This window comes from Argiope bruennichi, chromosome 3 (genome assembly GCF_947563725.1).
Source record: "Argiope bruennichi chromosome 3, qqArgBrue1.1, whole genome shotgun sequence".
Lineage (NCBI taxonomy): Eukaryota > Metazoa > Arthropoda > Arachnida > Araneae > Araneidae > Argiope > Argiope bruennichi.
Genome location: NC_079153.1, coordinates 64,162,395 through 64,175,571, shown reverse-complemented (window position 1 = coordinate 64,175,571; position 13,177 = coordinate 64,162,395). Strand labels below are relative to the sequence as shown.

Here is a 13,177-nt window from a genome sequence, read left to right as displayed (position 1 = left end):
AATGAGCGTTTGATATTTGTCTGATCCAAAATCCAAATATTGTAATTTAGATTGCTAAAGAAATACTATTAGCAGAAACAACCTAAATAATACTTTTTTCTTTGGTTACTCATTTTCATGTAAAGGAAAAAAACAGTACAACATATGTGAATAAAATAAAACATAAAAGCAGAGTAAATACATCAAAGCAACAGCATAACATCTTCATAGAAATTCTATGTAGTCATTAGAGTATGAATGCTAGCTCCACATTCAAATTCACAGTCCCACTTTCAAAATACTATGAAGGAAGAATCATTGTTGATAATGAGTCTGAATTTGAACTGAATATATTTGAAGAAGAGGGAAACATTATGATATCCAAAAAGTTCCAAAGTGTATTAATAGACGGCGCTGTAAGCGGCATGACGAAAGTGGATTCAACTACAAGTACCAGTGTAAATCGAAATGCGACGACTTTGGAATTAGCTGCATATTAAACAAACTGTACCATTCATTGTGCATGATTGTTTCGGTTTTTAGACGGAGAAAATGACTTCCTATAGTTTGAACATTTTTAATGGAAAACGCATCCACTATGGCAATGTCGCACCAAAATGGATGTGAAAAATCGGTTTCTAACTATCCATAAGCAAAAAACAGCACAAAGAGCACTTAGTGATTCGATTTTTATCTGTCCTTGAACTGAAAACCGAATGGAAAACTCATAATGATTTGGTTTTTAACTGTACTTAGACCAAAAACCGAGTAAAACGCTCATAATTATTTGGTTTTTAATTGTTCTTAAAAAAAACACTAAAATCAGCGATGAGAATATATATTAATTATTGCCTGATTTTCATAAGACATGTTGAGTATGTTTCTACGATTTTGACACTAACTGAAACCGATAAAAGCATATTCACAATAGACCGGAGAGCTTCAGGGGTCACATGTAGAATGTGTTGAGGAATCAGTACCTTAAATTTGCTATCTAACTATTAAGCAACATTTTTAAGAAAACCCAACAACCTGAAGTCACAAGAATAGAGCTCCGGGGAATTTGGTTGTTGCTGGAAAATGGCAGATAATAAACCTATCGTTTCCGCAAGAGCTTTTGAGCAATTCCTTTTAGCCCTATATTGCATGAAAATTATTCTAACAAGATATACATGTCGTTGAAGTGTCGGAATGTCCTAGTCGAGCAAAAGATTTTTAATTATGTTGATCATTGATAGTGCAGGTAAAGGATCAAGCAGGACCCACTTTCTCGAAAAGAAATGTCGCTACAATCAACGTGATGTCAATCCTCAGAACATGTACATTTGCTTAATAAAGCAGTACTGCTGCATACTGCATGTGTGAATGAATATTCCGTTGTCCATATGCTGCAAATTTGTGTGCTAAAAAATCCTCAGAGATAGAAACGAGTTTCATCTGTCCAAAAATGCTCCATGACCATTCAGTGTCCAATTCCATACGAATGAGAAATTCTAGAGCAAATGTGGATTTTAATGGCAGATCCACAGGAAGTTACTCCTAACGTGGTTAATTTCGTATGAATAGCAATGCGGTATATTGCGTAAAATTTTATGGACCGTACTGACAGGTGTATCTAAAGATCGGGCACTTACAGTGCACTGTTCGTTTGCATCTTTTATTTGTCCATTCCTGTAATAGTGTGGTCACATCTGACGTCGAATCAATTGATTTTCTGCCTCTGCTAGATTTCACTTCAAAAGAACCTTTCTCTTTGAATTTTTTAATCACTGCATTCAGACCTTTGGCAAACATTTTACCACAGTCTTTTTTGAAAATTTTTAACCGGAATTGCTGTAAAGTTTCTTGCGCACAATCTGGTTCTGAGAGAGCTTCAGAACCAGAGCGTGATCATTAATTGAGAAACTCGTGATAAATTGCTCGGATCAATATGAGGAGAACGCCACATACCCCACATTTTTATAATAAATGCAATGTGTCGTGCTCCATAAGTGTCTTATACTTTGCATAATATTCCACTTGCAGCACCATCTATTGATACACATTGTGACTTTCTTTCTTAAGTCATACCATTTACCCTTTCATCAAATGTATTCAGTTTAAATTTGAAGTCATTCTGACTAGCAGTTCTTTTTACAGCAGTTTGAATGTGAGACTTTAATTATAATCATCCTGTATATTGTGCACCATTTTTTCAAATATTAAAAATCACACTCTTTGTTTTTACAACTTTGCATAATTAGAATGACATAATTTGACAAGCCGGCATGAAAAAAAAAATATTATTGAATTAACAAACTGTCCCGAAATTATCAGTTAAAATAAAGCATAAAAATGAATAATGCGATAAATAAAAAGAAGCATAGTTGCAGTTGTCGTTTTTTACTGTGAAAATCAATTTTGATGCCTAAGGCAGTAATTATGAGAGAAAATCCGAGAAAAGACCATAAATAAAGTCAGTCCGTAAAGCTCAGAAGCCATTCCGACTTTACTTCGAATTAACCTTAGTGATATATTGAGATAAAGATCACACCATGACCTGGTTCAATTTACTCGACAAATCTTTACAGTAATTGCATTATTTCCTTTCTCCTCCCAATTGTCAGAGGAGCAAATTAAAAACAGGAAGCGTTACAGCTCTCGTAGGACTTATCAGAAATTAGAGCTCATCAATCAGGAAATGGCGTCTTTTTATTACATTTTATCCTCAAAGCAAAGATTAGGCAATTGTAAATATACTAATTTATTCTGTGATTTGACCATTTCTTGCACCGAATCAGCCGCTGTAGCATATATAGACATGTCTGCTCTAGAAATTTCAGAAATAAATCGTTTTAAGAGGACAGTGGAGTCTATTAAGCACTTTTGGGAATTATTCACTTAGGGTTATGAAATATTTTATACATACGTACTAAAATATAAATACTTCAAATTTCTTTAAACATATTTTGAAACAAAATATATAATTTTTTAAAAAATTAAAAAATATATGATTTTTTAAAATTCAAAATATCCCAGGTGATTTATTTTTTTTTTCAATTTTTTTCTAATATATTTTCCTATTACCCAATGTAAGCTTATTTGGAACAATACTACATATAATTTTGTAATTCCAAATAAATGCTAATTTAAAAAAAAAAAAAAAAAAAAAAAACATTTTTGTACACACTTACTGAATTTTCATAGGAGTTTTATGTTTTTCTGAACTAAAATTTATTTTTAACTAGCTAAAAAAAAAAAAAAAAAAAAAAAACTCAAAACATAAAATAAACATTTCATTTTTTTAATGTTTGACCGAAATCTTTATTATCAATTTCATCTAATTTCTTCAAATACTTTCATGACTTTGTATTTTAATGTGAATCTTTAAAACAACCCCATGCTATATTATACAAAAATAGTTTAAAAGAATAAATCAATTTCTCCTCATAATACTTATTTCTAAACATATTTTCATTTTAAATAGTTTATCATCTATCTTTATAATTTTTTTTTCAAATTGTTTTTAAATACTAGAGCAATTATCTTCTGCAACTAAAAAAATATGGAATATAATTTAAAATATACAATAGAATATGACTTTTACTATATGAAATTCTATTCTATAACGAACGGAATATGTCTGTTATATTGTGCAGCACGGGTTTTTCGCTTTAATCTCTACTTCGAATAAAGACTTGCAAATCCTTTTTATATTGAAATATCGATTTGAAAGTGAATGGATCGATCCAAATTCAAAGAAAGAAGAATTTCATTTTAAATTCTTTGAGCTTACCAACTTAAAGGCGGTGCCTTGTCAGGCTAAAATTAGAATTCTTCCAAGCTTTCCTAGCTCTCATGCAAATTTATGTAAATCCAGACTAGCACGAGATTAGCAATGAACTTTTTCTTTATATTATCAGCCCCACGTTAGTATGCTGTTTACATCCTAATGAATGAAGTTTACCAGGATCGAAGCGCTTCTAAATAAATAAAAGTTTTCGAAATCTTAACTCTACGTAAGAAGAGTTTGGTAAATACATGCATAGAAATTTTGCACAAAGATTTGCCTGATTTCGAAGAAGATACTGAATACATTTATTTGGAATACCGTGTGTTGGAAAAAAAATTGGGAATAGAATGACATTAGTGATATGAAAGCTATATCCAACATATCGCCCTTATGTTTTTAGATTGAAGTAACTGAATATTAATCTCAAATTATTTGTTTTGCAATAAGAATTCTAAAGGAAATGCACTTTCAAAATATATGTTTATTCATTAATATCAATATCTGCAATATTCCATAGAAAACAAATTAGGTGGATATATAAGATGTATTCGGTTTATTCCATTAAATATTAATAAGCTGAATATTGTTATTTTCAAAGAACCATCCAAGTCAAATCACTTCTTATCGTACTCAACATCCGCCTGCTACCTCTATCAATGAAAGTTTGACAAGGGAAAAATTAAGATAGATTTCAATTTGATTAATTGACAGACCAATACAATGAAAGAACTTATAGGAAAAATTTGAAAAATGTGTTCCAGAATCACACTAAAATGTCGGACACTATTTGATAGCCTTAATTTCTCTAACGGATGATCGTATCGAGTTTATCATTTAATATTTTTTCTGTTAAAGCATATAATATTGGTTCACTTCAATTTTATTTTAAACTTTTTTTTTGTAAATTTAGGGGATAAATGGAAATAGTGGGCATTTGCTTTCAATTTTTTAATGCTTTTATTTTTATATAACATATTAAGTAAATGCCATTCTTGTAAATGCTATAACTCACATTTTTGCGAACTTATTGATATTCATTTTTAGTTATTTATGTATGATGCTAAAACTGGGAAAGATGAAAAAAAAAGCAAGACATTCTGTTATGCAATGTAACTGTCCATTAATTGAAACTATGAAACTTACTATACTATGATTTGAATAAATGACCATTTAATTTGTGAATGAAATAAACGTAATGGTATTACATCTAATGCAATGTGTACCGAAGAGTTCATAATTATTAAATATATTTCTTTAAACTGATCTTACTAAGAAAATATAAATATGATATAAAAGGATATAAATTATTTTTATGAGATTTCCAATGCTTGTGCTAGTTTTGGTCCAGAAAGTTTTTCTTCTCCCTTTCCAAATTCCCGTTCAACTATCCAACTTGTCTGGGACACAGCAGGTTCCAGACTGACAAATGGCAGTTGCTTAAAAGTATTATCGCCCATTAACTTCTACATCCTTCTTTTTGAAAGAGAAAAAGAATTGAGGCAATAGATCATATGAAATAAATGATTTGGGTATTGTGACTGATTTCAATGCTTTTTAAAACTTCCGTTATGTTTCATAGCTTCAGTCACCCATCTCCACTTTGCGGGAATAAAAGAAATATACACTGGTGTTAAACACTTAAGCAACAATGTAAATTTTAAACAGGTTGACATGAAATTGCAGAAAAGGGGTTATTACTATCAGTACAATAACCACGCAATTCAGTAAAAAGGGGATGCATATGCAAATGTCAGGAACAAAACGTCATACCTTTCAAACGATACAAAGATGTTGTCAATATTCGAAATATTTCTCGAGTTGTAATTATTTTTCTTGAGGTACTTTCACTAAAAACTCTAATTTCGGTGTTTTTTAAACTCATTTTATAAAGAATGATATTTTCACTATGCTGCTTCATTCAAACAATCATAACTCAACAGAAAATTAACCAAATACAATTATTTATATATCAAACTAATTTGTATGAAACAAAGGATGTTTTGTGCCTCAATGAAAGTTATATTTATAGAAATAAATTTTTAATAGTTATTTAAAAGTTAAAATTACAGAAAAAATCTCGCTTTTTCTATTTATCGTTGATGACAAAATTGTTAAAAAAAAACTATATATTTTTATAACTTGATTGAAACAGATAACATAAAGTCTAATATTAGGCATAATTTCCAACTAAAATTATATGTCTATACAAATTAGAATTTAAGATAACATGCTTCAAAAAATATGCTAATTAGCTCACTAAATATTATTAAATTAATTAATAATTAGTGTGATATTGTTTTTTCTCACTGAAATGAGTTTAAACATATATTAATGACCTACTGTAAAAAAACTGTATTTTTAAAGTTAAAATTTTAAAAAAATATTCAAGTGTGTACGTACACCTTAAGTTAATTCAGATTCCATTTTAAAGCTGTAGTTGTCTCTTTATTATCTCTTCAAATCAGCAAGCACTGAATCCATTTAGAATGGAGGGCTGCTGCTATAAAAATATTTACTTGTAACTATAATATTTATAAAGTAGTTATTTATATTTATGTGGTACATTATTGTTTTATATTAATTACCAGATTAATTATATATGTGTTATGCATGATAATCTAAATTTGTTGGGAACATATTTTTTTATTTGCATTTTTTTTATAATAATAATATTCTTCCGCATCTTTTTCTTGCATTTTGCTTGTAAATGTTTTTTTTTTTTAAATTTTATTTAGATGAGTGCTCGTTTGCATATTTTTTTTTTACGACAGACACAGACATTTTTGCTATCACTAAGAAAAAAAAACTTTTATTTTCTTTGTTACTCTGTTAATTTTCTTGGACTTCATCCAAGATGTTTAGAAAAATATACGATTCCACTCTCCTTTTTAATGAGCAGAATTACTAAGGTTCTGAATTTTCCTTATTCGAGTGAAGATAAATTGTTACATTGTGCAGTGAAAACTTAGATGATGCTGCATAAAATCTCGAGAAAAATTTCTAATCCCTTTTGTTACAAAATATGTCTGCATTGTATGTATGACGGAACAGAATATTTCATAATAACTCCTCATTAGGAAATGTCATCAAATATTTCCAAAGCAAGGCATTTGAACTCAGTTTTCTTCTAATTACACTAAATAGTATCAATTATGCAGTTATTTGTAACATGGAAATGAAAAATAACATTTTTATAGAAATCAATAAAAGATTCTATAAATATAGAGAATTAATAAAAAAAAAATTAATTTCCTTGAAAGAAAAAAAAATCAATTTAGTTGACCTGTTAAATGTGTTATCCACAATTTATCAGGTCAAATAAATATATTTAAATGTTGTATTTATTCTTGTAAAAATATTTTGTTCACAATTAATGTTCACACAAGATGTTGTTCCAGTATCCATTTCCCAAAATACAATGAGCTATTCTGAGATCGCGACAGATAGAAAAGCTCTGAAAAACATCTTTTGTCTTTGAATTAAATAAATTGCAATGTTAGAAAAACTACTAACGAAGGTGTTTTTCTAATGTTTGTAATTTTAGAATAATTGTTTTAAATTAATTTTAAAATATAGACTTTTTTCTTAAAAGATAGTCGCTGTTTAAGAGTGTGTGTGTGTGTGCTCTTCTGGACAATTTTAGCACCCTATGTACAACAGGTATTTTTACTGCTTATGTGGGGAAACAAGAATAGACATACCCATACCCAGAAAGAGTCCTTCTGTTATGTCTTTTGCTAAGTTCAAATTATTTGGGAGAACAAAAACTAGTGCTGCCATCTGTTGTTTTTATTAAATATTAATAAAACAATGTTATTTTTTCTAATGTATAACTGTAAGATCACCACATGCTTAAAAAAATATTTTGAAATATGGTATGAAAGGCATGTAGAATCTTATATTTATTAATTCTATTAATATTTTTAAATATGAACCAAATTATTAAACTCAATTTGACGTCGAAAAAAATAAATGTCCATATGTCTATGTATTTTACATTTAAAAAATGGAATCTTCATGAAAAATAATTTCTTAGAAAATATATTACTTTATAAACAAGTTTGAAATAAAATATATTTTTCTGTTTATGTTTTCTTGGTGAGATGCAATATGTGATCCCATACGAAATATAACATGGTTTATTTTTCATTTTTTATCTTATATTAAAGAATGTTCCGAAAATTTGAAAGATTTAATGATAAAAAAAAAGTATTAATGTATTTATACAATTAATAAATAATTTGAAAAAAAATTGCCATTCAATTGGCATTAACAATAACAAACTATTAAAAATTTTAGCATAAAATGCTTAGGAGAAATTTGTTCATAAAACTAATATTAATATTTAAAACAGGAATAAAAAAACATAAGCATATATATATATAATATTATTTTATAAAACAGACAGCATTTTTATGTATTAGAGAGTTATATAGCAAAGAAATTGTTTCTTTTATGATGAATTATTCGAGATTTATTTTTAGAAATCTCAAAGAAAAAAAATCATGTTTTAACAGAAATAGACTTTACACATGGAAGATCTTGGTGCTATTCGAAGCATACTGTTCCATCTATTTCCGACCCACTTCCCACGACAAAAAGCAGGAAATGCATTTATAAAGAAAAAATAAGAGGAAGAAAACTAAGTTGAGTACAAAAGATCTACTTCAGTTGTTATATATAAACTTGGGAAAATGAAAATCCTGGGTAAAAAGCTCTTTTTTTCTTAAAATTTTAAATCAAAAGGGAAATTAAGTATGTTTTTATAAAGATTTTTGTCTTATCTTAGTTATATAGTTGCACGTATTATCAAACAAATGAAATTTTAAATACTTATTTGTTTCTTTTTTAATTTTTATCCTGCAAATGACCTTTCTTTGAGCTTGAAAGGCTTGCATAATATGCCATTTGTATTAAAAAATATAGTTAGAAGAGCAAAAGTACAATGAAGAAAATGTATTCTTCATAGAAATATGACATGATTTTTTGTGAACAGAAATGTAGTTCTAGAATTAAAAATATATAAAATGAATTAAAGCAATATTTATATCTGTAAATTGATATGTAGTTCAATAATAATAAGATAAATACAGATTTTGAAACGTATGGGAAAGAACTGAAGTAAATACAGAGACGCATACATTATATTGAAATTTCAAATACATTGAAAAATAGAAGCACATTTGACTCTCTACAATTCTCCTAGTAATATATTATTTATAAGCTATCGACATAGTTTTTCGTAATATATTTTATATTTGTCTGATGTAACCAAGGAACTGTCAGAGATATTTCGTTTTCCATTTCTTCCATTTCCTTCTTATTTTCGAAAAAAAATTGAATTGCATGAAAATAATATAAATTGGATAGCTTGATTTTCCTTCAGTTTCCCTATGTCAACTATAAGTAACAACTAAAAATCCCCAAATTCCATATAGCTAAGATGAGTTTAATTAGAAACATCTGTTTGCATGATACATTATGTTGAGATATTGGTACAGTAACAGCAACATCGGGTATTCATATATATATATATATATATATATATAATATCTTTTGTAAAAATATTTGTAATCTCTGAATGATAAGATCTTGAAAGACTAAATGATTTATCTATGACTAATAAAACATATTAAATAATTCTTGATATACACACATGAAAGCAACTATTTAATATTATCTATTTTATTAATATGGAATTTTTTAAAATTAATTTCACGTAATTACTCTCTGTTGGTTGTAATTAGCTATGCAAGACTGCGTTATAAACTTCTAATATCCTAAACTGGTTTTTAATAAACAGTAGATAAAACAGAACATATTTTTGAAGACTAAAATTTACCTTAAGATAACATTAGTAACGCTCAATTCCATATTTCAGAAAAGATCGCCAGCATTTAATTTTGGTGCTATAATTCCATAAAGAAATTATGTGACATAATCCCTAAAAATGTCATTCAATAATTCATATATAAATCATTTCATGACCAAATCGATCATGTAGTATATCTAATGTATTTTAACACCATATATTTGTTTTCCATATTATTTATAAACAGCATATTCCCAACATACATTCTAAGGATTTTCCTTTTTTTTCCCTTTCAGATTACATTGGTGATGTACAAGACAAAGTAAAAAGAAAAGGCAGTTTCTTTAAGGAGGTATGATAGTTAATTTTCTTTCCGCTTTCTTCTCTTTTAACGATGAACTCAATTTATCGTTTTCGACTTCATACTTTCGCCCCAGTCAATCCAATTACTAAACTTTAACGTCTGAAGCTCGACTTATATATAGATTGGTTTTGTTCTTTATTTCGTGAGCTTCAAACTTAGTTCTAAGAGTTATAAGCTTCTCAATATTTTGTTTCTTGTAGTAGAATATTAAGTTCAATTTACTTTTCAAATCCGAAGATTCAATAAAAGACACTTAATACGGTTTAAACTAAACGCCTTTAATAATAGTTTTTCTTTAAAAACTAATAAGAAATTTGAAAAACTGCATCCTTGCGATGTTAGACTTATCTCTAAAAAAGAAAAATTAATATAGATATTCAAATGAATGTTGAATCCATAGTTTAAATATCTCTTCGTGACCAAATTTGGTGACAAAAATGCAGGACCTGGATAATACAAAATTCCTGGTCCTATTTTTACTAGAAACTGAGATCTGGAGTTTCTTCTGGAAAATTCTATTGCGGCATTAGGCCGTCAGGAAACATTTGCTCGAGATGCAGCAGTTATTAAGTAAATATAATTGCAAATTACCACCCTCCAATGTGCATGTTCTCGTTTGATAGCTCAGCCTTCTAGTTTAGACGTATCATATTACCATTATTATTAAATTAGCTGCTTTTTTCCGGAAGTTTGTTCGTCGGGAATAATGGTCACCAAAAATTCCAATAGAGTATTTTATGCAATTTGATTTTAATGGGTTTCTCAGTAAAATAGTTTTAACGTTTTTACAACTACAGGCAACATTCTTTTATTTATTTGTAACTTTATCTACATTTTTTATACAGAATGTCAAAATAGAACGTATCCGAATTCAATTATGTGAAAGAGAATTTTGAGAGAAAGTAAAGAATTGTCAAGACTGTAAAATAAAAAAAAAGAACTGTCCGGAGAACTGTAACGACAAAAAGAATTTTTTTTCGTAGAATATCATCATTTGCACATCAATATGTACAGTAATTTTATTTCATAATTCTGTATTGTTTCAGTTAATATTTTGTTACAATAAACCCAAAAATAAAAAATTGTTCATAATAAATAATCTAACAACTACATGTTGCTACAGGTAAACTACATGTTGTTATGTACTTTTCTTACGATTTTTAGTTATTTTATGTCTAAACAAATCGCGCTCTGCACTTGTGTTTTTAAACAGTAAAATTCAGAAATATTGGAAGGTTAGAGATCTAATGGCGTCATAGCCAATCTTCCGGACATTTGTTATAAATAAATAAATGTCTAAACAAATTAAAATAAAGAGTTGAATACTAATATTTATTCTTAACAACCTTATGGTCTGATAATGGATAAACGTGTAATTTCAGTAGACATATACTCATACAGTTTTAAAAAACGTACACATTTATGTTCTTATGCTATGTATCTCACTGATTTTCTGCTAGATAAACATTCTCAAAATTCGAAATATATTTGTAACTGATTAAGTGGATCCATATCTAATGGTCAGTCTGTAGAACGCTATATACACACACATATTATCGTATTTCCTCAGACACAACCAGCCACTAGAAACTACTATTTGAATTGTAAATTAATAGCTTTTTAAGAATCGAACAGTTTTTTTCTCATTATTGCTACACAATAGACATTTTAAAACATGATCATGCCTTTATCGAAAACATAAAAATTTATTTATAATTTATTAAACTATACTACACTTAGTAGCAATAAAATATATTTATTACAAAACAATCCTATGAATCCAATCCAATTGCAATAATCCTATAAATGACAATATAAAATGTATAAGTGATGGAGCTAAGTGATTTGAAAAAGTTGAAGTATCGTAATTCTGTTGATAAGAATGACAAAAATGGTAGCCATCTGGCGACAAACTTCATTCAATAGTAAAACGATACACACTTGTGACAAGTCACCAGCAAGTAAAATCTCTCCTTTTCTTCTTTAGTACTTGCCTGGGGAAATGCATTTTTCTGTAACTGAAACTTGGAAATGTTGATATTTTTTCGTTTACTATTCTAAACTTTCGCTAGGAAGATATATGAAATATTTATGTAAAATGGAGAAAAAGAAAATTTATTTGGGCGTGCAGAATAAAAATTTTTGAAATACTATAGAAAGATTCTATGTAAATTCTTTTTTTTTTGGGGGGGGGATGGAATTTTTTTGAAGAACAAAATAAATTTAAATATTTAATTTTTCTCTAATACATTTTTTTTTCATCGTAAGTGTATAACTCTACATATTCATTTTCCATTATTTCAAATTACATAAATATTTATTTTTAATTATTTAAATCAGAATTTTTTTTATTTGCAAAGAAGAAACATAATTTGACGCACGTATATAAAATTTTAGTTTTTATTTCATAATAAAAAGAGATTTTTCTATATCATATAAATCTAAACATGATATAATTTTTATTATTTCTTTTTAACTTTCATATCATCAAGAGATATGCACTCTGTACTAACCAATTAGATTACATTTGAAATCAATAAAAAAAAAATCGAATTTGAATGAAATTATAGGACATACATAGGGATTAAAAAAACTGTACAATTATTTTCATTATTATGTAATAAATTACAGAGCTGTTTTATTTTTTTTTCTCAACAAAGAATGTGTATCTTGGAATGCATTCTATGTTCGTAAAACTCGTGAGTGGTTGCCAAGATAAATGTTTTCATCATAATTTATTTTTAATGTTTTAGCTCATTTTTATAAAACCCCAATTTTTCTAAGTTCGAAATAGCTATTAGTTAACATTCTTTAGCTTTTTTCAAGGGTTTGAAATAATGCTTCATCCTTACAAAAAATAAAATTAATAAATTATCCTTTAAAATTTCTATGAGAACTTATTCCTAATAATAATCGAAAATGTTGTCACAATTTTTTCCCCATATTTTTTCACATCAATTATCTTGGAATCCTGAATTTATTTTACACTAATCATATATTAAGGCAACTTTTTTGTTTACAATCATTCGAGAAAAAATAATAATCTTTTGATGCAAAATGTAAGTTGTATTTTTTATAGTACTGAGAAAGCTATTGGCAAAGTAAAGTTATAATATTCTGTACTATCATGTAATTGGTGTCTAAAACGTTTGTAGATGGTATTTCAAACGAGTATAAATGATATACATCAAAGTGATATAAATGATGCATCAAAATTAATACAAATGATGTATAATGATGTAAATGAATC

The 13,177-nt window shown here is 27.7% G+C and overlaps 1 protein-coding gene across 2 annotated transcripts in view; it reads left to right on the top strand.

The window, feature by feature from the left end:
• The window catches only part of LOC129963962 (allatostatin-A receptor-like), a 256,946-nt gene that overhangs the window by 115,242 nt on the left and 128,527 nt on the right, over window positions 1-13,177 (top strand). For both annotated transcript variants that reach the window (XM_056078592.1, XM_056078593.1), the window contains one exon: window positions 9,860-9,915. The gene's annotated coding sequence lies outside the window, so the exon portion shown is untranslated. The remainder of the gene's footprint in view (window positions 1-9,859; window positions 9,916-13,177) is intronic.